Source organism: Triturus cristatus, chromosome 4_2 (assembly GCF_964204655.1).
Source record: "Triturus cristatus chromosome 4_2, aTriCri1.1, whole genome shotgun sequence".
Classification (NCBI taxonomy): Eukaryota; Metazoa; Chordata; class Amphibia; order Caudata; family Salamandridae; genus Triturus; species Triturus cristatus.
The window spans coordinates 370,472,683-370,499,244 of record NC_140586.1 but is presented as its reverse complement, the minus strand read 5'-3'; the positions used below and the strand labels follow the sequence as shown (position 1 = coordinate 370,499,244).

Sequence of the window (26,562 nt, the reverse complement as noted above, 5' to 3'; positions counted from 1 at the left end):
AAGTAGCAATCCTCCTTCGTCCTTGACCACTCGGAACAGCTAGCAGATTAAAGACAGTCTATGGCTTGCAAAAAAAAAACAAAGGGATGGCTTCTATTCTCCTTCTTACTGCTTCGAAGGCCCAGGGGAGGGGGAACCCCTTTCCCTGGTCCTCTAAGCACTAGAGCAAGCTGCAAGGTCCAGGTGTGGGGGCCCCCTTCCCTGTGTCTTGTAGCCAGTACTCCCTCTTTCCTTTCCTTTATGTGTTCCCCTGTGAAACGAATCCAAAAAGTAAAAAATAACTAAAGCAAGACAGAGTGGGTCGAAAAGGGGCCAGGTTGATTTTATTCACACCCAAAACACATTAGTGCCACTTTACAGAGTTTGCCAGTGAAGCGCTACTTTTGTTTTCTTGTCTTTCTCTGAACAGCATTGTTTTCCCAGGGTGGGTAAGTGCACCATTCCTGGATGTACTGCAATACCTGCTTGATGGGCGGATTGGAAAACAAAATGCATACCGCGGCTCTGTATTCATGAATGTGGTCTTTTTAAACCATATTGCTTATTTTTTGTAAGGATATAAGCAATGGACATTGAAACTGGTCTCTTCCGGCCCTGTAGTCATGGCCTTAACTTTTCATGCAAAAGCACTCATTGATTTCTGAATAGTGAGTGCAAAAGCGTTAAGGTAACCATGTTGTTCCTGCTTACATTTCACATGCTTTTACTTAATCTTACATTCCTCATGAGTGTTTGCTTTTTCCAGGATGTTGTCACTGTTTTTTTAGGCAGCATATTGCTCTTGTCTGGTGCCTAATTTGAATTGAGTCACCTCCAGGTATTTATAGCGGGGCGCAATTGGGTTGTAGTTGAAGGCAGTGAGAGTTTCTCTCAGTGGTACAGTATGGTGTTCGGTGGGGGAGAGGATGTGGCACTATTGTCAGAGCTGCTGAATTTGGAACTGGGGAACCAGGTTCAGCCTTCATGACCAGTCCGACAGACCACTCTCCTGAGAGAGCACATTCCCATGCTAGACCTTAGAAGGCCCCGAAAGACCTTAAAAGAATGGTGTCTGAGCACCAGCAGGTGGACCAGGGCGGTGGCAAGTGTGGATTAACCTTGAAGGCTTGTCCACTACAACCACTATTGAAGCTCATCTCGAGTCTTTTGGGCAGGTCTACGAAGCAGCACACCCTAGAGCAACAGTGACTCTGTCCTTGAGGTCACAGGATCCTTGAGCAGGAAGGCTCTAGGGCGGTGCGACTGATTAGATTGCACTGAGCGCTGACTTAGAGTGGGGGCGTCATGTTTGCGAGTATATTATGTTTCTAAAAGCACTTGCTGCCTCCTTCCTGGACTCCAGCAATTTTGGCAACAATAAAAGTGTCATGATAACTCCGGTGATTAATATTCTTCCTAGAGAGAGATGGGGTTTTGTCAAGTGGAAGTTTTGACTTGTGGAAAGTTAGCGCAGAGGATTAATGTGCCTGCTGCAAAGAACATGTACCATGCAGATCACTAAGTCCACATAATGTAAATCGGCCAGTGGGTTACTGCTTTTGTCAGAGAGATCCTATTGTTACTTGCAGTTTATGAGTCAAAATACTAACATAGAGCAATGAGCTATTAACTGTCATCTAAGAGCTGGATGCAAACTGCAAGGTATAAATTACAGCGTTATGGTTATTTCCCCATTCTTTGATTATCCTAATGTTGCAAAAAGGGTTTATTTGGACAGAAATCAATTCTGGTTATTAAAGAGGACCCCCAACCATGGTATTACGTTCTAAATTCAGAGTTTGTGTTTCTCCAGATCAATCACTATTAAACTATACTGCCTACAAGTATGATTGTCATGTGACTCCTAGTCCTTTGTCTTATGTAACATTACCTATTGTGATTTACACATGTATGATTGATTGTCTCTGTGTAGTGTGTGGTATAAATTTCTCTGGCACCCTACACTTGTATCAGTGGTGCTGTAAATCAAATTAAGTGTATCTGAGCGAGAATGTGGTTATGGAGACTTGAGGGGCACTGTTAAAGGGTGGTAGTGAGGGAATCTGTGGCAGAGCGAATCATTTCGGAGCACCAACATTGTCGCACAGGGCTCCACCAGTGCTAAAGGCAGCCACTTCTACTTCCTACGGTTCTAACACCAAATCAAAAATGTTGATTTGAAAACCCCTTTAATCTTAAGCATACCTTCAAGTCAATGTATGATTTAGCAGTGGTCTCGATTGTTCTAAGTCTTTTTTTATTTATGTACAAACTTTATTTGTTTGCAATGGTGTCTTGTAATTTTGCAATATATGTGTTGCTTTTTTGCACTTAACATAATTCTGTCGAGTAAAGAGCCCACACACAAAAAAGATTGTCCTACGTCTCTTAGCATGTGTATGTGGGATACTGGTGGGAGGATTTACGTTAAAACAAATTACGAAGTATTAATGTCATCCTAAGGTAGCACAATAATGGCACAGAAAGATAAGGGAGCTGTTGGACTTGGCCCTTTTGCAGGGTCATCCCTGAACTTTTTGCCTTCCCCATAGCCTTTTTTCTGACATGGTGTTGGTGGTTTTAGGACTCTGGGCACTTTAGCACTGCTGTCCAGTGTAAAGCGAGTGTGCTCTCAGTGGGAATTATTGTAAAGATTGGTCTACCCCTGTTTGGCATATTTAATTTACCTGTCACTCCCCTGTAAAGTGGTATCTCATATACCCAGGGCTGGTAAATTAAATGCTACTGGTGGGCTTGCGCCACCCACCAAAGTACCCTTTCAAACCTATCCCAGGCCTCTGCCATTGCAGGGCCTGTGCGAGCAGTTTTACTGCTGCTGTGATGTGGCACCTAAAGTGTGTGCCATGTCTGTAACCCCCCTTTTACTACATGTCAGTTACCCCTAAGGTAGGCCCTATCTAGTCCTATGGGTAGGGTGCATTGTAGGTAGAAGGTAGGACATGTGCTTTAAGTGTGTGACAAGTCCTGGTAGTGACAAAAGGCCATTTTGGTTTCTCACTGTTGTAAGGCTGACCTACCATAGGAATGCATTGGGGATTCCCTGATAAGTGTTTCAATGGTAATTCCTGATATGAGAGGAGCAGCGTGGTCAAGTCTGGTATGATTGGAATAGTAATAAAAAATGCTGTGCAATGCTGTGCGCAGATTTATTATCACTATTTTAGAAATGCCACTTCTAGAAGTTGAAAAAACAATCTCGGGTCTTGGCTGTGTCGGCAGCAAGGCCTAGCCTAATAATAACAAAAACCTAAGGAGCTGCCAATGCTGTCCATTATTTAACACATGTTTGATTCATAGTGTAATCATTAAAACATTAACACTGATGACTTTTATTGTCAGATTTAATCACAAATAAATTGAGATCATGAAAATCACATAGTACTACATTATACCACGAACCTAAAACTCATCTTAAAGTGCTATACATCAATTGTTTTGGTGTGCAAATTTTAACTTTTTTTTTAAAAAGACACTTTCTTTTTACAACAAACATTGAAACAACATCACTCATACCCATTCATACAAATCATATCTGAACAAACAATATTGATTCATAATACATTAAGAGGGCCATCAGAAGAATTTATACACAATTCAAAAAAGAGAGAGACACTATTTGATTTTGAGTGAAATGATTGGCCTCGAAAAGTAAGGTCGACGCGTTTCAGATCGCTTTTCTTGGAGAGATCCTCATCAGGACCAATGATAGGCTGCACGAATGCAGACACAACCAAAAATGAAAGTAATTCCAAAATAGACTTATGGTGTCTTGGTAGTTCGTGGACCCGACTGTGGGCAGGGAATAGGAGGATTCTTAGAACGTAGCGTTTGGTCTGTCAAGCTGGGAGTGGCCGGTATTTTTATTCTTTTGACTTTAGATTCTTTCTTTGGATACAATGGTGTCCGAAGTGTTGTATTGCTCACTGCCCTGGAAGCGTCGGCGTCATTTCACTCAAAATCAAATAGTGTCTCTCTTTTTTGAATTGTGTATAAATTCTTCTGATGGCCCTCTTAATGTATTATGAATCAATATTGTTTGTTCAGATATGATTTGTATGAATGGGTATGAGTGATGTTGTTTCAATGTTTGTTGTAAAAAGAAAGTGTCTTTGTGTGTCTTTTTCAAAAAAAAGTTAAAATTTGCACACCAAAACAATTGATGTATAGCACTTTAAGATGACTTCTAGAAGTTGGCATTTCTGTGTGCTATGTGTCTGCCTGCATGATGTGGATTGCACGTCTGGCTTTGGAGTGACAGTGGCTGGTGAGGTTTGTGTGGCTCCAGGGAGGGCAGCGTGAGTCAGAGCTAGGCTGAATAGGGGATCCGCATTTGGAGTAGTGGGAGGAGTAGTCCCCTCAACCTGAATAGGTCTGTGCCTGCCTGGGTGAATTTCCGGCTCCGCCCCCCTGTGGTGTGTCTGATGATGAGCCCCCACCTGACAATAGGGAAGAGTAGCCCTGTAAACAGAGTGCTCCAAAATCCCCCAGAACCAGCTCAGACTGGTTCCCCCAAGCCCTGTGCCAAGGGCAGGCAATAGGAAAAGGGTGTATAAATATTGGGGCTGTGACCCCATGAAAATGTTGTGCTTTTTGTTCTTCCTTGCGACCTGTTGCTGCTGGGCCCCAGGAGGAACCGCCACAAGGGACTGCCTCCCTGCTGGAGGGCCCTGTGAGCTGGCCTGCCTGTGCCCAGCCTTTGCCCTGAATCTGTGGGCTTAGCGCCTCATGAGTCCTGGATTTCTGCCAGGAAAAGGAAGAAGTGTGTGTGTCCTGCAGTGCCGGGCTGCGTCACGATTTAGGAGGAATCCCGGCATAGGGATTCCCCCGAGTTGCTGGGAGAAGCAGGAGCTCACCCCGCGTTTGTGCAGCTGATCATCAGGAGCCTACCCTGCATGGTGTGCTTTTGCGGTAGCCCACCCCGCATTGATCCTAATTTAAATAGCGGGACCCCACCCCGCGTTTGTGCTCCTTTAGCGGGAGCCCACCCCTCAAGTATGCTCGTTGGGGCGGGAGCCGACCCTGCATTTGTATTTATTTAAAAAGGGAGCCTACCCCTCATTGCCGATGCCCGGGGGAGCTGCTGAGATCTGCGAGAGATCACCGCTGCGGCCCGACCCGGAAGCCAGGTGGCAGTGCCTGGTAGGGGGCGTGGCCAGCTGGGAGAGAGGAAGTCCCGCCGCGCTGAAGAGGGCTCGTCCGGAGCCTCGCGGGCTCCATGTCGAAGTCTTGTGTCTCAGGAAAGACCCGGGCAAAGTCAGAAGCAGGCTCAGGTGGCCACAGGAGGAGATCGAGGCATATTGTGGGTGCCTTCTCCCTGCAACCGGAAGAGTCCCAAAGAGCCCCGGTGAGTGGGGGCTGAGCGGAGTGCATTTTGTTGTGCTCCAGAGGCACGTTTAGTGCCAGTATCATCACAGCTGCACCGCAGTTGCGGGTTGCTACAACGTTTGGGCAATTTGATATTTAGGAGTCCCACAGTGGTGCCCCGGCTAATTTGGCACAGCTGACCCACTGGTTGAGGGCAGCTACAATGTGGGGCAAGTTTTGTGTGCCGAGTCCCAGAGCGGGGCTCAAGAGGCACAATGATGCCAGGACCTGTTTTGCATTCCTCAGCTGCGCCGCAAGAGCGCGGGCAACTGCAACGACGTGGGAATAATATTTTTTTGTGCCAGGAAGGGATGATTTGCACCCCACGCCCCCAGTGCATTTGCGCACCAGTGATTTCGCTGCATTGGCAGCCGGAGGGCCATTTGGAAGTCACCAATTATGCCCTGACCTTTGGGACAGAGGGCATTTGAGCCCCAGTGAAAGGCCAGTTGGCCTGGGGTCATTTCAGGGTGTAGGCTAAGGTGCTGTGTGCACTTTTGCAGTGTTACTGTGGTGCATGGTTTATGCCTAATGTGATACGTAGCGCATAATGTGTTTATGCCTACTGAGATGCATAATGTGTTTATGATATGATGTTTTAGAATGATGCCTAATGCTAAGGTAATATAATGCTGAGTACAGTATTCTGCCAGTAGTTACTGGTTGTGTTTTACATTTGCTACTAGTACTTTCTAAAGGTTCTGACAGTGGCCCGATTGGCCCTGTCCTGTGCATATAGTCCCCTGTAAATATTGCCTAGTGCCAGTTGGCAGAGTGTATCTGTGTAATTATGATTCTAATGTGTTTTGGATAATACAAAGGCTATTTTTTATATAACCTTGTGTGGAGTTTCTTTTGTGGTGTGCCTAGTGTGTTGCTGCTGTGTGTGTGTGTGTGTTGCACAAATGCTTTACACATTGCCTCTGGGATAAGCCTGACTGCTCCTGCCAAGCTACCAAGGGGGGGAGCAGGGGTTACCTTCAGCATGTAACTCCCTTGCCCTGACTAGCGTGGTAGTTTCTGCCTGGCTTAGGCGCATGCCCTAGCCAACCAGAAATCCCATTTCTAACAGAAGCCTTTTGAAATTTGCAATTATATCCATGGTGTGAGAGGGTTTCTCTTGTGTCATTTTATATTTTGAATGATCCATCCCCTCATTACCTCAACAGGAACTCCCCCCTTTATGAGGCAGAACTGGAAATTGTATCATGCAGTCATCTGGAAACAATCAGTTAACGAGGAGTAAATAATATACATCTTTGTGAGATCTGCACCTAGCTTTTCCATCCAATGTGACAAATGTAATCCATTTAATACAGTTTTAAAATATATGGACTTATTTCATTTGCATATTTATCTTTTTGTCCATGTTACTGATATCCACGTAAGGTCTCTTCAGTGATGCCAAATAAGATCAATAGTCCTGCGATGTCACTTTCTGTGATGTCACTTCTTGTGATGTTACCAAGGGCGGCTCCTCCACTAGGGCGGAGGAGCGTCGTCCCACTGCTTTCTCACGGTGCGGGTGCGAGAAGCAGAAACACAAAATGCTAAAACTTCTATTTTATGTTTCTGCTTCTCGCACTGTGAGAAAGCAGAAGTGTTTGGTTGGGTGTGGGCGGGTCTGCTTTAGCGCAGGGGAGGAGTGCCTTGCCCACTGCTAAAGGTGCTGACTGTTTGGTCCAGTCATTCGCACTCTGGCCTTTCTCTATGTAGGTTGCAATGCAGCCTACATTGAGAAAATGGCCTCCCCATAGGCGCCTCGCTGGTCGGCATCCCGACCAATCACCATGCTGCCATTGCAGCATTGTGATTGGCTCAGGGGAGGGGAGGGAGGCTGCCTGCTTCCAGGAGAGCAGGTCAGGAGCAGAGATGATGCGAGACCAGGGAAGGGAAGTTTATTTTATTTTTAAATTAACCCCACCTCCCCCCGCTTGAACCCCCGAGAGACCTCCCACATGCAAGTCATGCCGGCCGTGACTGGATGTTACATGCAAATTATAGGGGCCTCACATCTTCCCTTTCACCCAGGGCCCCAGAAGTTCTAGGACCAGCCCTGGGTTTAGCAGTAGTGGAAGGTCCAGAACATGCTGACTGAGAGTGAGCGAAGAGCAGCTCTCCATATTAGTGCTTTGGAAAGGTCAGTGGCAGTGCTGGCCATATTTCCCGGATTAGGGGCCAAACCATTTCTCTTTAAATGAGTACTGGCAGAGGCAGAGACTTGGAGAAGGGGGCTATCATACCATGTTGAAGTGGTTACATCCTTTTTGTGCAGGCCCACATGTGAGTGATGTTTCATTAATAGATTTTTCATTGCTCCAAGTCGACTTAATACTGTTTCTTTAAAGTCAACCAAATTTTAAAAAACTCAGACCAAACCGAATTAAAGTCTCTTCCAGTCATGGCTACTTTTATGCAACTTTTACTGGTGGAAGTAGGCTGCAATAGGGCATAAGGCATAGGAAAGTGACTCCCCGCTGGCCACAAGCCAATATAGAAGTTGAAAAATTCATACGCACATTCAATAAGGTGTTATGCTTCACACACATAGACCATCAACCATTGGAAAGGGCTATCAAGCATTCCTGCGAGAATATCACCAAACACTGCACTCAACCACCGGGCATGTCCCAGTACATGCCAGCATGGGGTACATCCTAACAGACACAATTCCACACCACCCGGAGTGGGTGCCACTCCCATCGATGGTGATCAAATGCTACTGAGAAGAAGAGCCACCAATCATGAGGCTAGTATTCAGCGGAGAGCTCGGGAGTCAGACATTTACCCTGGGTGACTTTGTTTTCATAAAATACAGACACCCAGGTAAGAAGCTCAGGCTCCCTTGTGAAAGCCACCAATGGGTCATAATGCCACACCACTGCACGACGATCACTAACTGGTGCAATGATGAGGAAAGCACTTGCAATGTCTGTTTCTTCAAGCCCGCATGAAGAGACCATGAGGAGAGCCGTGACCAGTTTACAATAGATCAGGCGTCACCCAATCCAGTGGCTGAAAAGTTGTCACCTGCACTTGCGGCATCAATCGAAGAGAGTGACGGCCAGACCACCGATGATGCTGAAGCTGAGGGCTTGCAAAACCCAGTCCAAAGACCAATTAACGCCTCAGTTACCACTCAGGAGCCGTTCGCCTGTCAATAAAACAATAGTGGAAGGGAGGACTGCATGAAGTAACACTTGCATACAGTGGCCAATAAAAGGACGAGGGTGAGGCTGCATAAGGCAGTATCCGTCCTGCAGGCTAACTAAACATACAGTGGCTCTGTGTGTTTTTGTTCACTGCAGTGATCAACCGTCCGTAAATTTCACGGACCCCCGTCATTTTGGTGTGATGTCCGTTCTCCATAATCATTCCTTTTACGGACGTCTTTTGTCCGTAATTTTGGACATTAATTACAGCGTTCCCTGCAAGAAGCCCCAAGAGATTAAAAGTCCCCAGGGGCCAGCTCGCACTTCTCTGTTGAACTCCAGAGGCTGCAGCATTCCCTCCCTAAGCTGTCACAGACTCTGGATAGCCCCATTGTCATTTCAACTGAGGCTGATTATCCCCTTTAGAATGACAACGGCCCACCGTCTGACTTTAGCATATCATGTGCCAGTGAGATGTAGTTAGTGATTACAGAGGAGCTTTCCCCAAACAGAGGACTGTGGGGAACTTACCACCCTGTGTAATTTTTCAATGTTGTACATAGAATAAACAGGGCAGGAACAGTGATGGGACAGAAGAGGCGACAGGAAAGGAGAGGTGATGGGGCAGGAGAAGTGACGGCGCAGGAGCGGTGATTAGGCATGAGCAGGAGCGGTAACCGAGCAGGAGCAGTGAACGGATAGGAGCAGTGAACGGATAGGAGCAGTGAACGGGGCAGGAGAAGTGATGGGACAGTAGAAGTGATGGGGTAGGAGCGATGATCGGGCATGAGCAGGAGTGCTGACCGGACTGTAGTGTAGTTCCTATATTCCTGATAGGCCCTGCGCATTGGAATGATATACACTATAGTTTTGACATAGGACTGAGGTCAGTATGTCTCTATCGAGTACATTAAATTTAATTACTTGTGTGTGCCAGCTAACTCAGAGGTCACTAGAAACTTCTCGAATAAACAAGAAGGAATTAGTTTCTGACAACCGCATAAACATGACAACTTTGTTTCCCTTAGAATCGGAACAATCTCAGAATCGTGGAAACAATAGATAACATTTTCACTCAGTCAATCGTGCATGCTTCGTTTCTACAGAGTTACACAGAAATAGATAGATGGGCGTTTCAATAAAAAGGGTTTATTGAACAGTCTTATTTCTCGTGCAAGAGATATGAACCGCTACAATCGTAAGACAGAATGCGAAGTAAAATATGTACAGCATTAACAGTAAGATAAAATAATACTGCAATAGCATGGTTTATAGCTATGACAGATATTCATAAAAATACATACATAAATAACACAGGCTAAAATGTTAATACTCATCTGATGCTTCTAGCTAGTTCTACCTCAGTGTACCTAACCTAAGTGTAGTACGAGGTAAGAAGTAGGTGCTGTTTGTCTCCTAGTCTAGTTTAGCTAGAGTTGCCAAGATTTGCCAAAAGTGCCTCTAGGTTCTAGTCCGCTCCATACCTTAGAATGAGTAATGTTGCAATCTCTTTCCGAATCTCGATCTCTAACACCCCACAAGGGGAGTCAGAAACACTGGAGCTGGATTCTCTGCGAGGAGGATGACAGCGTCGGGTCAGTGCATCAGGCGGGGACTTGACTTCCTTCCGAACTTGCCGTGGCGAGCCGCGTCGTGCAAGTAGGCAGCCGAACCATGGTTTGCCATGGTAAGTGAAGGTATATTTATACGTTGAAGGTGTTTAGGAATGCCAGTATTGACATAAAAGTCAGGCAGAAGAACGTCATGAATGAACCCCTAAGGAATAGATGTTCATGCATAATAAATGAGTTCTTGGAGAAATCAATATCCAAGCAAGGTGAAGTCCTAAAGACTTAAGAGTCTGGTTTTCCAAGAACTCGTTGTGATGTAGGTGAACGGATGTAGGTGGCCATGCCTGTATTTGGTTAGCATGGATAATGCCTAAATAAGGGTAGGATTTCTATGCCTAAATATGGGCAATGCGAGTTGTGCCTATATAAGGACATAAATCGGGAAACCTATATACGGTATCTACATCAACACACAACACCCACTCCACTTTCGTATGAACGACATTACTAAATCCTAAATATGCTAAACATATCTAAAACATAGCTACATATGGATGGCTAAGAACATGTCTAAAAATACATTTGTAAAATGCATAAAAACCGTTGCCATGCATACAATATACTGGTGCTGTACGTTTCAAAGCAATGTTTCATTCCAAGCATATATTTACATTGAATGCTAAACAAATGAACTTACATATATACATTATGAAATGGCTCGTAAATACAGAAGAAAAAAGGCCGAAACCATTTCATGCTAAGTTACATAAATCAATTAGTATTGACAAGGTGACTAATTTGTCTCTGAAAGTGTATCAAAGAAGCCTGTTCTCTGACTAGTTCTACTAGAAGCAGATTACTGTGCCAAAAAAGAAAAATTGAAATTTGGAAAATAAAAAATTTATCATAGGAAATAGTTCCAAGTTTTAGTCATTGTAGGTCTGCAATCCTATGATCACCCAGATTTTTTTTGCTTTTGCTTCATTGGTTTACGACTTTCCCCGGCTGTGGGCCTGCCAATCAGACCCACAGCCTAGCTGTTCTCTCTCGAAATTAACACACATGTACATTAGGTGCATCCACTAATTGGAATTGGGCCGCCTTGACAGTCCCTATCTCAGCATACCACAGGTATCCAGGGCATCGGTGTACCCAGGGCCTACCAGGGGCTGCAGCATGTATTATGCCACCCCTGGATGGCCGCCCAAATCTGACACAACTGGCTGCACGACAGCTGGGGCAAAGTGGTGTAATCACCCGTTGCTGTAGGTGTAGTATTCCTACACCTAACTAGGGGTGGGCGGAATTTGCGGAATTAACCTCCGCAAATTATCGCGAGATTGCAGAAAATCTCCGCAAACACGCCGGAAATATCGCGAAGATGCGGAAGTTTTTTGCCGCCTGTTCGCGGTATTTTTTGCGTGTTCGCGGGTCGCCAACTTACCCATGCGGTCGCTCATGGGCGCGGCCATCTTGTTTTCACTTGTCCCGCCCTCTGGCGTTGTTTACTTCCTGTTCCGGGTCGCGCAATGCATGTTCGCGGTCGATATTTCCTGTTCGCGATCGCTTTTACTTGATCGCGTTGCTTTTTGCTTGCTCAGGGAGAAAATATCGCGCGAACTTGCCCACGTGGTCGCAACGGGCGCGGCCATCTTGTTTTCCACTCTATTGCATGGTTCTGGGGCCTGATTTTCAATCCTCCCTAAATCTTTTCAATCCTTTGTTTATAGCCACTTTTTTCGGATCTTTATTACTTATTATTTCTCTAACTATTTTCCTGCCTCTATATTTTTGGTTTTTGTGTACCTTTTTTTTTGTTTTTTAGCTACTTTTTCTCTTTGTATTGCCTGCTATTTATTTCCTTTACTCCTTTATTTATTTTACCTTTTCTTTCCCGCCCCGTCCCCAGAACCATGTCCAAGGGCAGGGCTGTTCGCCGGCGCAGCCAGAGCCGCGACCGCCTTCCTTGCGGAAGGCGGCGCCCACAAGGGGTGCATGCACGGGCCTTATTTGGGGAGGCGGAGTTGGCTGCACTAATTTTCTTTGTGCAGCGCCACCTCCCCTCAACCCTGGCAGCAGGTGGCAGGCCTGGGTCCGGGTACGGCCTCCGGGAGCGTCGGCAGCGGTGGGGGAAGGTGCGCCGGGCAGTGTCTCGCATCTCTGGGGTCCGGCGCACCCAGGCACAGCTGACGCACCGGTGGTCCGACATCCTGGACCGTGAGCAGGACCTGCTGGACCTGCTAGGAGTGGAGGTCCCGGGGCTTGGTGAGTACCTATTTAATTATTACAACTTTGTGTCTGTTCTTCTGCTCTATGTTATATATTGCGAATATCTTTTTTTCCTTCCAACCAGATAGAATGTTGCTGCTTGCAATACATTCCAGGTTAATAATGTTTAAAAGTCTTCTGTGATTATGACACAGGTGCTCTTCTGCGCTACTACTAATCTTACTTGTTTGCAGCTTTGCGTTTGCGCTTGCTTAGCGTGATTCTTTACGAGTTTATTTTAGAGAAATTAAGTTACGTAATGCTACAGTGACTCATGTCCACTCCTTACTTTGTCCTGTCACTAATAGATAGGGGCGGATTGATACATAGGTTTAGGTACTTTGTATGAGCTTCTAATTGGTTAGTGGTATGCGTGATGCCCCCTCACTCAGTTACGTGACGTGCTGCTAGTACGCCAGTCTTTAGAACCTTTCTAGTTTGTTCAATGAGTGGAGGTAGGCTTTGCAGTTACTTAGCAGTAGCAGATGAGCATCAATCAAACCAAAATTGTGTATATACAAAAAATGTAGTCATGTTAATGTGTCCTCCATGATTGGATCATACACATTGTTGAGGAATACAGTCGAAATGCATACTTAATGTACAATTGGCATGCCTGGAATAGGTGGGCTAGGTTGGGTGGTAGGTTGTACTAATACTTAGGCTTACTTGTAACTTAGTTTTCTGGAATCAGAATGGAAGAATGGATTACTGTTGATAAATAGTAACTTAAGTAGTCGAACTGCGAATCCCCCGATATTACATGTTGACCAGATGAGATCGGTCAATGTAGTTATTGCAATTGTTTAGATAAGTGTTTTTTGACCGTTGTTGAAAAAAATTGTATTTGCTTAAGTTGACACCATCCATCAATGTTTGTCTTTCTTATATCTTTCCTGTTCATCAGCACCCAGGGGCAGACGGGCAGGGACTGGGCAGTCGGCGGGACAGGAACACCACGAGGAGGACACCGCTGAGGGCTCCTCTGCTGGCCCCAGTAAGTCTTCTTGTTTTTAATAATATTTCTTATTCCATAACTTTTACTGCCCCATTTCTCCCGAACTATAGTGTTTCCAAATGCTATTTTTTTACCACCAATTATCCTTCGATCTGTACGGTTTCAAAAAGCTTATCCCTGCCTCCGCTACGATGACTGAGTACTACTACATACTATCAGTCTGTCTGTCTGTACTGTAGTAGCTAGTCTTGCCCAGTGGCACTCTTTGTGAAAGGTTGTAATATAAAACTCATATTCACCAGTAGCTCGTACAATCCGTTGGGTCGTTGTCTTGTACTACTTTTTACTCTTGTTGATGTTTAGGCTTTGAAAATTCACAGCAACAGCCCTACCAGATTTCTTAATATTTTGATATGATACCCTATAGGACATACAACTGTTGTAGGGATCTTGCACATACATTTGCACCAGAAAATAGGATGTTGGTGATGGTAGGTTGGACCTTCCTTGCACACCTCAATCAGAAATTCCGCACCCACCACAATTCCACTGCTTGACTATAGTACTGTCTTGTCATACCTATTAGGTCTCGGAACCCTCCCCCCAAGACAACCAACAAGTAGACAACCCAGAACATTAACACACCCAACCTCTGTCGTGGAAGCAATTCACATGCACACCCTTACTTTAATTTGCTCAATCGTGTAAGTTAGTCCACTCCACACCAAATACCACGAAGTCTATGTAAGTTTAAAATTTTTATTTCAATTTGAGAAGGTCTGTACACTGTTATCTTAGCAGCACCAACCGGCAAATCAATAACATTAAAACAAAATACATTGTTACACTAATACAGTTGGGAATTAAATCATGATAACTGAAGTGGTGGAAGGCAGCACCACCATCCCATAGCAATTTAGTTTATATACATTTATAAATGAAGATGTGAGTGAAGGGACCCCTCACCTCAGAAGAACCTAGTACTGGTAGTTGGTGCATCGTTCAGAAGCTCTGGTTCGTAGAAGCGAATCTTGCGTCTGTAATGCGAAAAAAGAAATGGTGTGCGTTAGTATATTGCAACTTGCAAGCATTTCTCAGCCGTGCCAAAAAGTGTAGCATCTATGGATAAGCAATATGGACTAACAGTAACAGTAGTACACCAGTTCTTCCTAAAAAAGTGGCTGGTTAATGTTTGTTGACCGCCTGTACGCAGCGCGTAGACTAGACAGTAGCAGTGTGAGGCAGGTCATGTGGGCTCAAAGGTGTCTTAAGAAGCTGCAAGGTAAAGGTAACGTCACATGTGCATGGCTAGGGCTAATCAAGCAAATGCTACAATGATCATATAACTTAGTGTCTACTCTACTACTACCTGATTTGTACTAGTGATTTATGTTAGTATTAACTCATTTTTCAACCTTGCTACTGATCAATAGGGGGGAGGTGTATATGTTGCCTAATAAATGTGTAATGTTTTCTAGGCGCACTACCGACCACCATTGCTGGGGCCAGCGAAGGCGACGCCGAGGGCGAGGATGCGGCAGTTGCAGATAGCAACGGAGGGGGAGTGGCAGCACCAGTGGCAGGCGGTGGTAAGTTAGATTCATAATCTTTAACTATTGTTGAACTTGACAGCACACTCACTGCAAAGGTGTACTGTATGTCTATGTATACTGTAAAGTTGTGAATTAGGGCCCCATTAGGATGGTGGGCGTATTGCCCCCGCCGGGCTGGCTGGAATTCACTGCCGTCACAGCAGGGGCAAACCTCCCGCCATCCCTGTAGAAAATATTCAGACATGTCTAGGCGGAAAAGGGTTCAATATGGCGGTGGTGTCTCTCTCACCACACCGGCAGCCATATAATCTGCATTTTGGAATGCCTTTGCGTGGCGGCATTACCGTCCGCCACGGAAAGGCATGCACACATTGCAGAGTATGCTTGGGGGCCCCCATGGAGGGTACCTACCGATGCTATGGTACCCCCCGACTTTCAAAGCAAAACATGACAGGCTCCGTGCGAGGCCCGTCATGTTGTGCTTGGAAAAGCAGCACAACATTTTAGCATTGCTTTCAGCAAAGCCAACCAGAATTTAAAATTAAAATAACAGGGTGCGCCCGCCACTGTGCCGGGCGCATCATCCTAATTAATTGTCCCCACGGGACCCCCACCCTTTTTAGCAGTCGGATGGCGGGCGGACAAAGTCCGCCCGCTATCCGATGTCGTAAGTAAGTATGAGTTCTTGGGGACGTTTGAAGAGTGAACTAGAAGACTAGAATTCCCTTTAATTGGTATAGGACTAGGAGCCAGAGTATTGAGTAACCAATGGCCTCATCTATCTGATTTCAACTCCGCTTTGAAAGTTTTATGGAGAAGAGCACCTGGTGCACTGTTCAACTAAAAAGTGTAAGACAGGTGGAAGGAAGAAGGACGGGCGACATTTAAAATGTTATGTACTACTGTGCTTTATTTTATAGTGCTACTCTACCATGCCACTATGTGTATAAATAATTACCTTGTCCTACTGTTTTATTAAGACTATATTTTACAATTGTCGTGTTTTTTTCTTTTTGATACACAGCTACTCCGAAAATCAACCGCAAGGAGTTGGCCGCCAAGGCACGGCGCCGGAAGCTGGAGGCAATCCAGCAGGAATACCGGCGGCTGGTGGTCCTAGCCGAGGAGGAGGAGGAGAGTGCAGCAGCAATTGAAGCCTCCTCCAGTGCCCCGGGCCCCAGCCACCGCCCTCCAGCGGTACGGCGCCACCGTCTGGCGGCTGCCCGCCGCCACCGTGCCATCTCCGGTGCCCCCCCCCACTGTGGTTGCAACTGCCGCGGCCTTAGACGCCGCGTCGCCCATTTAGAGGACCAGATTCGTGTCCTCCTCCAGTCCCGCCCCACCAGTTAGTCCCTGTCACTGCCCCTTTTTTAATTCCTGTTTGTTTCCTCACTCGTTTGGGCGTTCTCTATTTCTATGGACAGTCGTTGGGGTTAGGGAGGGGGGTGGGTCAGCTTTTGTGGGTTTAGTTTATTTGTTAGGGTCAATTAAATATATTTTTCTATGTTACATGCAATGTTGTTAATGTTTTGTAGGTGGGGTAACTGTTTTACATCACACTGTTTCTTTGCTGGTGCATGGCCGCCCATAGCGTGTGTTTGATTTCAATAATTTGCTGACTGTATAAGACACAAACAGATAGATGCGACACACCTCACTCATTGACTGGTCCTACTATGCATTCTTTGGAGTGGTGTTTGAAACTGACATCATTGACATGTCCATTATTGATTCTGCCTCCCCCAAACTTCTCTCTTACCGGTGCTTGATGTTTATGTCCAACTGTGGCACAGCACTGGCTGCATGGTGAAGATGGTTTCCTTTTTCATACATGCCATGATTGGGGTGGTGGTGGTAGTATAGTAGTAGTATACACTGGCAGGGTAGCAGCATTTCCAAAAAAAGAAAAGGAGATAGTCAATCGCCTTTGAGAGACTGTTAGAGGAGTAGTTGAATGAAGTACATCACAGAATTTACCGAGCAACAATTATATGTTCAAATATTTGACAAAAAAAATGAATGCTGGATATTATGAGGATAGCCTACTAGACAGAGTTACAAACTATAGTTTTGTCGACTTGGCTATGCCTACAGTCTAACAGTTAGTGCTGTATATGAGGAATGACAACAAACAAATCAAATCAATGCCGGCAATTCATGCTGAGGTATATGTTCCTTTGTTAAATAAAATAACCTGTGAAATATCCTACTCATGGGTGGGCAAGCAGAAGAAGATCATCGCTCTGCATTGAAATTGAAGTAGTGTTGCTTTCACCACATCCGCCCCAGCAAGTGTGTGATTAAGTATTGGTGTACTTTTAATTTAGTTACACCTCGACAATAAGTCACACAGCCCGGGGGAAGAGGGTTAGGGTCCGTTGATTGGATGGGAAGGGGGATTTTGGGAAAGGTTTGACATAGAAAAACAGTATGCATACATAGACAAACAAACGACAATCATTGAAGACTACCATACCATATCCATTCCATATGTTAAGGTATAAAAAAGGAAATGCATGCATGATGAGACCCGGATTACATACACTTCTATTTCTTGTTCTGTTCCGGCCTTAAAACTTTAACAGATAGCAAATAGAAATTTTAAATATTGGTAGTGAAGAATCGTAAACACAGAGAAAACGTAATGATGATTGATAATAACAACTCCAAGAACACACTGTTGTAAAGAATGTATACAAGATATTAATCAAATTTTTTAAAAGAAGTGAAAAGTGGATACTGTTACTGTCTTATCCTGGTCAAAAATGTGGACTGGTTTTTTGCATCTCGGCATTCCTCTTGCTCCTCTCGTCCATCAATCTAGGGTGTGTCGCCTCACCACTCGCCACTGCCCGGCTGGAATAAAAAGGTGATTGATAGGTAAGGTAATTAATATGCATTGTAATGTTTTACAAAGTTTTGGACAAGGCCCGGCCTGTAATTTTAGATTGAAAACCAAAGGAGATATTCAGAAAGAAAGTGAAAACAAATGCACAAGTGATGGTGTAGTGCAACAAGAACACTTTCCGAGGTGGCATGTATGCATATGCATCATCTCTACTGTAGTCTGTTTCCAGCATAGACCTTCAACAGTAACAGGAGAGATCAGGCCCACAGTGCTTACCATTAGCACATCCTACGTTACCACTTTACAGTCCTTTTTTTTTTCTCTCAAAGAGTTGGACAAACGCAAAGCACATTATCCATTCCAGACATAGCATTTTACAGTTAAAGTTAGTAAAATCAATGCACTGCAGTCATCCCACCGCTACACTCTATTCAACTTCTACACAGACATTTGGGTGTGCTGTGGTTGTGGTTCACGTGTTTACCTTTAGGCTTTTCCGTTTTATGCCACTCATGAAACATCCTCCTGACTTCATCATCAGCTCTGATACTTCTACTGACTGAAGATCGGCCTGCAGTACAAGTGTAATTTTTAGAACACAACAAGAGTAGAAATATAAATATTACTGACTTGAGTCATTCTTTATTGTGTACAGAAAGATAGATTAACACTAGTACACTTTGACATCATTCACTTTGTGCACAACAAACAACGCCAACACAAAGATCAATAGCTCAGAGTCAGGTGTCCAATGCATGCCATTAATTATCATCATTTATTACCTGTTACTTCTCATCTTAAGTTAACGGGCCGTCTCTTTCGCCATCATCATGACGGACGGTGCTGTTTAAGTCACAGTCATTTGCATTGCGCAGCAGATTGAGTGAGTGCCCTTCCTGTATTGAATTAAAAGCAATGTATCACCAAGATGCAGGAGAGAAGTACACATTTCTTGTTTGCCAGAAGAGGAAAATTAGTAATTACTAGTGTGTTCTGTAGAAAGTTGATTAGTGGCAGTGCACAATTACATCAATTCATGCGAAACACACCACAAAATCTACATCATTCAGTCTGCTATTCTGCGGCCAATGCATGGCATCAATCATTACCTGTTGCATCTCATCTCGTTAACGCTGCAGGCCGTCTCTTTCGCCATCATCATGATGGACGGTGCTGTTAAGTCACAGTCATTTGCATTGCGCAGCAGATTGAGTGAGTGCCCTTCCTGTATTGAATTAAAAGCAATGTATCACCAAGATGCAGGAGAGAAGTACACATTTCTTGTTTGCCAGAAGAGGAAAATTAGTAATTACTAGTGTGTTCTGTAGAAAGTTGATTAGTGGCAGTGCACAATTACATCAATTCATGCGAAACACACCACAAAATCTACATCATTCAGTCTGCTATTCTGCGGCCAATGCATGGCATCAATCATTACCTGTTGCATCTCATCTCGTTAACGCTGCAGGCCGTCTCTTTCGCCATCATCATGATGGACGGTGCTGTTAAGTCACAGTCATTTGCATTGCGCAGCAGATTGAGTGAGTGCCCTTCCTGTATTGAATTAAAAGCAATGTATCACCAAGATGCAGGAGAGAAGTACACATTTCTTGTTTGCCAGAAGAGGAAAATTAGTAATTACTAGTGTGTTCTGTAGAAAGTTGATTAGTGGCAGTGCACAATTACATCAATTCATGCGAAACACACCACAAAATCTACATCATTCAGTCTGCTATTCTGCGGCCAATGCATGGCATCAATCATTACCTGTTGCATCTCATCTCGTTAACGCTGCAGGCCGTCTCTTTCGCCATCATCATGATGGACGGTGCTGTTAAGTCACAGTCATTTGCATTGCGCAGCAGATTGAGTGAGTGCCCTTCCTGTATTGAATTAAAAGCAATGTATCACCAAGATGCAGGAGAGAAGTACACATTTCTTGTTTGCCAGAAGAGGAAAATTAGTAATTACTAGTGTGTTCTGTAGAAAGTTGATTAGTGGCAGTGCACAATTACATCAATTCATGCGAAACACACCACAAAATCTACATCATTCAGTCTGCTATTCTGCGGCCAATGCATGGCATCAATCATTACCTGTTGCATCTCATCTCGTTAACGCTGCAGGCCGTCTCTTTCGCCATCATCATGATGGACGGTGCTGTTAAGTCACAGTCATTTGCATTGCGCAGCAGATTGAGTGAGTGCCCTTCCTGTATTGAATTAAAAGCAATGTATCACCAAGATGCAGGAGAGAAGTACACATTTCTTGTTTGCCAGAAGAGGAAAATTAGTAATTACTAGTGTGTTCTGTAGAAAGTTGATTAGTGGCAGTGCACAATTACATCAATTCATTCATGCGCAACACACACAACAAAATCTACATCACTCAGTCTGCTTTTCTGCGGACAATGCATGGCATCAATCATTACCTGTTGCATCTTATTTTCAGTTAATGGCCAGTCTCTCTCGGCTCTGAAGGAGGATAGCTATAGAAGTCATCAGATTCATGGTCCACTTGTTTTGGAAGGACGAGGAAAGTTTGAATTTGTTGTTACCATCATCCAATCATCATTCATGAGGGAAATGGAATTGACCAGGAGATGCAGTATGATCGAGCGGAGGAGCTGGATTCTGAGGACTGTAGTGTCAAATGGCAGACACCTGAAACTTGTATCTTAAATTAGAAGATTAGAAGACGGTGATAATGCATTGGTTGCGATTCACAAGTTTATAACCGGAACAACAGACACAAACAAAGGGGGAAAAAAGGGAGGAAGACAGTAAGTGCGAGCCTAATTGTCAGGGAAGTATAGCTCGTCCTCAAACTCTGGGGGATCTTCCAGTAGTAGGTAATCATCTGACACAATACTACCGTCACCTGAGCCGCTGTCCTCATCTTCCTCTGTTGATTCATGCATTGTGTAATTCGGTGGTATGAAGTGCTGATTCATTTTGATCATTGTTAACCTCTCCACGTTTTTGGGAGATAGACTGGTCCTTCTCAAGGTTACAATGGAACCAGCAGCACTGAAAACACGTTCGGAAGAGACACTTGCGACAGGGCAAGCCAGATAGCTTATCGCCAGCCTGCTGAGCTGTGGCCATTCAGACCTTTTCCTATACCAATACTGCACTGGGTTTTGATCAACGTACACCTCTGTTGGATCGTCCAGATAGGCCTGGACCATCCGCTCAATGTTCAGGGTTGCTGCTGGTAAGCTTTTGTGCTGTTTTTTCTGTGCATCAGCACTGTGCTTACGGCCCATCTTTACATACCAATCTGATAATGATTGTACTCGGCCGAATGATCCAGTTATTGTTTTTGTAGTCGATGGTGATGGTGAGTGTTGCGGTTGTGAGCCAACCGCACTGCCCTCAGCCGACGAAGTTGCACTTGATTCTGCATGGCCTGCTTCAGTATCAGTACTTGTTGTGGGTTGATGTGGCGGGCTTTTAATTAGCAGCCCTTCGTTTTCAAACTTGATGGCTGCTTCAGCTATACAACTTTTGTAGCGGGCAACATCAGTGTCGGAAAAAGAACGGAATAGTCCTAATTTTGCACGTGGATCCAGAATTGTGGCACAAATGTAATGGTCTTGTGACAAAATTTTATTTTGTATCCTTACATTTTCTGATAAGCGCCTGGATAAGCTCTCCACCAAGTCATGGGCTTGCCTTCTGTCCTCTACACCTTTGTAGGATTCAGACACATTATTCAGCTCATGCTCTAGCATTTGCAACAATGGGATCGCTTGGCCCATTGTACAGTCCTCCTTGCTGACTTCACGTGTGAAGACCTCAAAAGGAGACAGCATCTCAGTCAGGCATTGAATTAGGGTCCATTGCTCCCTCTGAAGGGTCATGCCTTTAACACTAGCATCACTGCCTTTGTACCAGACATAATCATTGAGTGACCTGTGCTGTTCGTACAGACGATCAAGCATGTAATACGTTGAGTTCCAACGTGTTGCCACCTCCTGGATGAGTGCCTTGACTGGCACCCTACGCTCACGTTGGAAGATCCTCAGCTGCTTCCGAGCTTTAAAAGAATGGCTGAAATGAGTGCATATTCTTCGGCAGATGGACAGTAAATTGCTTACTATGGGTTCTTTTTTCAGAAAGTCTTGCACTATAATGTTTATGCAGTGTGCCAAACACGGAACCCTGAAATAGGAACCAAGTTCCATGGCCTTAAGTACATTACTGCCATTGTCTGTGGCAACAAAACCAATACCAAGCCCTCTGGGCTGCAGCCATTCCAAAACCTTGGTGCGAAACTCTTCTAAAATGTTTTCAGCCGTATGAGATTTCTCCATGGCGAACATGGCTACAGTTGCATGTTTCCGAGTACCTTCAAAAATCGCAGCTGTGTCAACAACACCTCGTGCAGATAGTAGATCTTTAACCCCCACAAAAGAGATCCAGTGTGCAGTGATACACATGTAATCTGTGGCTTGGCAACTGGTCCACATGTCTGTTGTCAGGTGGATATTGTGCACAGCACTCTTCTGCAAAGCTTGTCCAACCAATTCCAGCACATCATGATGTAGTGCCGGAACAGCAATTCTTGCGAAATAGGACCGGCTTGGAACTTTCCATTTCGGGCAGATGGCAGACACAAATTCAAGGAAACCCACCCCTTCCACAAATGAAAAAGGAAGAAGGTCCAGCGCTAACATTTTAGCCAGCTTCGCATTGTACAATCGTGCCGTTGGGTGGTTGCGTTGGAACTGCCCCTCCAACCTAAACATGCTGTCAATGGTAGGCTGGCTTACTTTCCTTAGTGGTGCCATTAACCCACTAAGGCTCAACGACACAGATTGTCTCATTGAGGTACTCGCCGCCGGTCGCCTTGGTGTCTCACCCACACTCTGAGTATGGCTCTTACTGCGGTGCCACTCTGATGTTACTGAGGAGGATGTGGGCGTTACCACTGCAGTGACTGCACTACTGGAGACAGGGCTAGAAATGCCTCCCTGTTCTTCACCTGCCACCACAATAATATCGCTCCCTGATTCCTGACCAACTTCAAAGGGTTTAGTTTTCCTACTTTCTTTTAACTTAAGTAGGTGATCCTCCCACACAATAGTGTGGTGTGTTCTGAGATGACTTGCTTGTCCTCCGGTACCATAGTTTGTACCAAGCTTACCACGCCGAACACCTTGCCGACAAATTGCGCATATAGCAACGTTCTCCTCCTTGGCGCTAACAGAAAAGAAGTCCCAAACTGGGGAGGAGAACTTTCTGGCACTGCTGGATGTGCCACTTTCAACACCAGATGAACTTGAGGGGGTCCTTGAAAATATGTGACCCTGTCCACCTACACTGTGACTTTTACTACCACTTCCTACTGAGGTGGTTGAGCTGGATGTAGGTCCCTGCCGGGCCTTGGAAAATATGGCAGCTGGAGGTAGTGGTGGTGTAACCTGTGTTGGTGAGATCCGTGCTGCATCCCGCTCAGTAGCAGCCTTTCTGGATAGGGTTAGAATGTCGGTCTCCAATCCCTTTGGGGCGGGAGTAATGTGCGTGATGACTGGCTCGTCTTCATCAACATCATCACCCCCCTCTTCTACATCTACCTCCATAACTCTAAGTTTTTCTGGGACCTTCCTTTTCAGAAGCAATGTCTTGTGGCGTACTTCACTCTCAGACCGAGCTGGTGGGACCCAAGTGTCATCACGATCATCAGAAGCGGGGCTTGAAGAAGAAGATGATGGACTAAGCCTCCTTTTCCTTGCTGGTGGTCTGGAAGACAATAGATGTTCTGGAACAGTGGTTTGACTTCGCTCCGCTTTGTCTGCAGGAAGCTCGATTTCCTGAAATGCCCCTACGTCAGGAGCAACAACTACTATGGTGGGCTGTTGTGGCGGCTGCTGCTGTTCTGGTTGCGGCGGCTGCTGCTGCTGGTCTGGTTGCGGCGGCTGCTGCTGCTGGTCTGGTTGCGGCGGCTGCTGCTGCTGTTCTGGTTGCGCCGGCTGCTGCTGCTGTTCTGGTTGCGCCGGCTGCTGCTGCTGTTCTGGTTGCGCCGGCTGCTGCTGCTGTTCTGGTTGCGCCGGCTGCACACTGATCTGCTGAGTTTGCGCCTGCGTTGAACTTGATTGTGTACTACTTTGCGGTAATGACATTTCTTCAACACCGCTGCCCGTTAGTAGACTGGCTACCTCTGCGACAGTAAAGCCCTTGGGCCTAGGTTGGTGGGGTTGCTGGACCGCTGTGCTGCTCCCAGCTTGGTTCCCGGACAACGCTTTGGTGCCAAAAAAAACCTTGGCCGGCACACCACCAGTCGTGGTTAATGGCACTTCCTTTTTCTGTTCCTTCTTCTCACCAGCAACTTTCTTGGTACTGGACCTGGTACCTTTCTTTGGGGCCATCTTATTCCGACGTCAGGCAGGAGGCAGATGCACAACAAGTTCTGGTCACACGTGGGCGTGATGCGCAGCAGGACTTCTGTCTGGCTGGCAGTACAACGGGTAGCCAGGTGATGCCGATGACACCTCCTACTCTGTCTTTTGTGCACCTAAAAGCAAAGAAGACAGGAGAAGAACATCAGTGAAATGTTGCATTTGTTTTTGTGGTTCAGTTACTTAGTACTGTACTAGTGCAAACAAAAGATAGTCTAGCCATTTATGAATTTTTTTTAACTAGAGCTATGTTATACTACTAGTACTGTGTACAGCCACACTACACTCTCAGGAAGGTGATGTCTAAAAATTCAACAGATCACATAGAAAACACTTGATCAATAAAGCTGTGGCTACCTGCTCTGGTAGCAGTGGATGAAAGCAGGCCTGCTGGCAGACAAGGCCAGGCAAGCTTGCAGGCCTAGGCCTCAAAATGGCCACCAGCCACATGTCCAGGCCCAACAACATCAGCAAGGCCACCCCAAAAAACACACTTCCCCAACTCAATCCAATGCCATCCATGCCCAAAATGATGTCTAAAATCAACAGAACACACAGAAAACAGTAGATTACTAAAGCTGTGGCTACCTGCTCTGGTAGCAGTGGATGAAAGCAGGCCTGTTGGCAGACAAGGCCAGGCAAGCTTGCAGGCCTAGGCCTCAAAATGGCCACCAGCCACATGGCGAGCCCCAACAGCATCAGCAAGGCCACCCCAAAAAACACACTTCCCCAACTCAATCCAATGCCATCCATGCCCAAAATGATGTCTAAAATCAACAGAACACACAGAAAACAGTAGATTACTAAAGCTGTGGCTACCTGCTCTGGTAGCAGTGGATGAAAGCAGGCCTGTTGGCAGACAAGGCCAGGCAAGCTTGCAGGCCTAGGCCTCAAAATGGCCACCAGCCACATGGAGAGCCCCAACAGCATCAGCAAGGCCACCCCAAAATACACACTTCCCCAACTCAATCCAATGCCATCCATGCCCAAAATGATGTCTAAAATCAACAGAACACACAGAAAACAGTAGATTACTAAAGCTGTGGCTACCTGCTCTGGTAGTAGTGGATGAAAGCAGGCCTGCTGGCAGACAAGGCCAGGCAAGCTTGCAGGCCTAGGCCTCAAAATGGCCACCAGCCACATGGCGAGCCCCAACAGCATCAGCAAGGCCACCCCAAAATACACACTTCCCCAACTCAATCCAATGGCATCCATGCCCAAAATGATGTCTAAAATCAACAGAACACACAGAAAACAGTAGATTACTAAAGCTGTGGCTACCTGCTCTGGTAGCAGTGGATGAAAGCAGGCCTGCTGGCAGACAAGGGCAGGCAAGCTTGCAGGCCTAGGCCTCAAAATGGCCACCAGCCACATGGAGAGCCCCAACAACATCAGCAAGGCCACCCCAAAATACACACTTCCCCAACTCAATCCAATGGCATCCATGCCCAAAATGATGTCTAAAATCAACAGAACACACAGAAAACAGTAGATTACTAAAGCTGTGGCTACCTGCTCTGGTAGCAGTGGATGAAAGCAGGCCTGCTGGCAGACAAGGCCAGGCAAGCTTGCAGGCCTAGGCCTCAAAATGGCCACCAGCCACATGGCGAGCCCCAACAACATCAGCAAGGCCACCCCAAAATACACACTTCCCCAACTCAATCCAATGCCATCCATGCCCAAAATGATGTCTAAAATCAACAGAACACACAGAAAACAGTAGATTACTAAAGCTGTGGCTACCTGCTCTGGTAGCAGTGGATGAAAGCAGGCCTGCTGGCAGACAAGGCCAGGCAAGCTTGCAGGCCTAGGCCTCAAAATGGCCACCAGCCACATGGAGAGCCCCAACAACATCAGCAAGGCCACCCCAAAATACACACTTCCCCAACTCAATCCAATGCCATCCATGCCCTAAATGTGATTGAAAATGAAATATATTCAAAAAACAAAAGGAACAGTTGCTTCATCATGCACACACACACCCATGAGGCCATGCCCATGGCTAGCTCGGGCCTACTACTACAACCCACAAAATTAAAATAAATTAAAAAAAAAAAAAAGGAATGATGATAATTAATTATCAAAAATAAATTGTAGTTACACAACAACTGCAATGCCCACAATCAAACACAACAACCACTTACTTGTAAAATATCCTATTCCAAAAATCCTGAAATCCAATTGCAATGATGCAGCAGACAAAAAGAGAGATCTTTCCAGCTCCAAATCCAAAGGCAGAATGAGCAGGAGATGGACAAAGCACTGGGAGGAGCCTGCTGGACAGGAACAGGAAGTTGGAGAATCTGTGTCACTTCCTCCCTCTCTCCACTTTGTAAAAAAAAAATGAATCCTGGAGTCCTTGCACAAAAAAGGAAAGCCAAATGTGAATGTAAGGAGTTCTTTTCATCCAAAATCAGTATTTGCAGATGGTTTCATGCTGCTAGA

General features: G+C 45.5%; 1 protein-coding gene and 1 long non-coding RNA gene across 4 annotated transcripts in view; both read left to right on the top strand.

Annotated features, from left to right (window-relative positions):
• LOC146833908 (coagulation factor XIII B chain-like) overlaps positions 1 to 26,562 on the top strand; it is an 897,095-nt gene that overhangs the window by 115,534 nt on the left and 754,999 nt on the right. The gene's annotated exons all lie outside the window — the stretch shown is intronic.
• LOC146833910 (uncharacterized) lies at positions 11,934 to 17,055 on the top strand. The gene is made up of 3 exons (XR_014960627.1): positions 11,934 to 13,352; positions 14,792 to 14,902; positions 15,891 to 17,055. It is a non-coding gene; the product is annotated as an uncharacterized LOC146833910 (long non-coding RNA).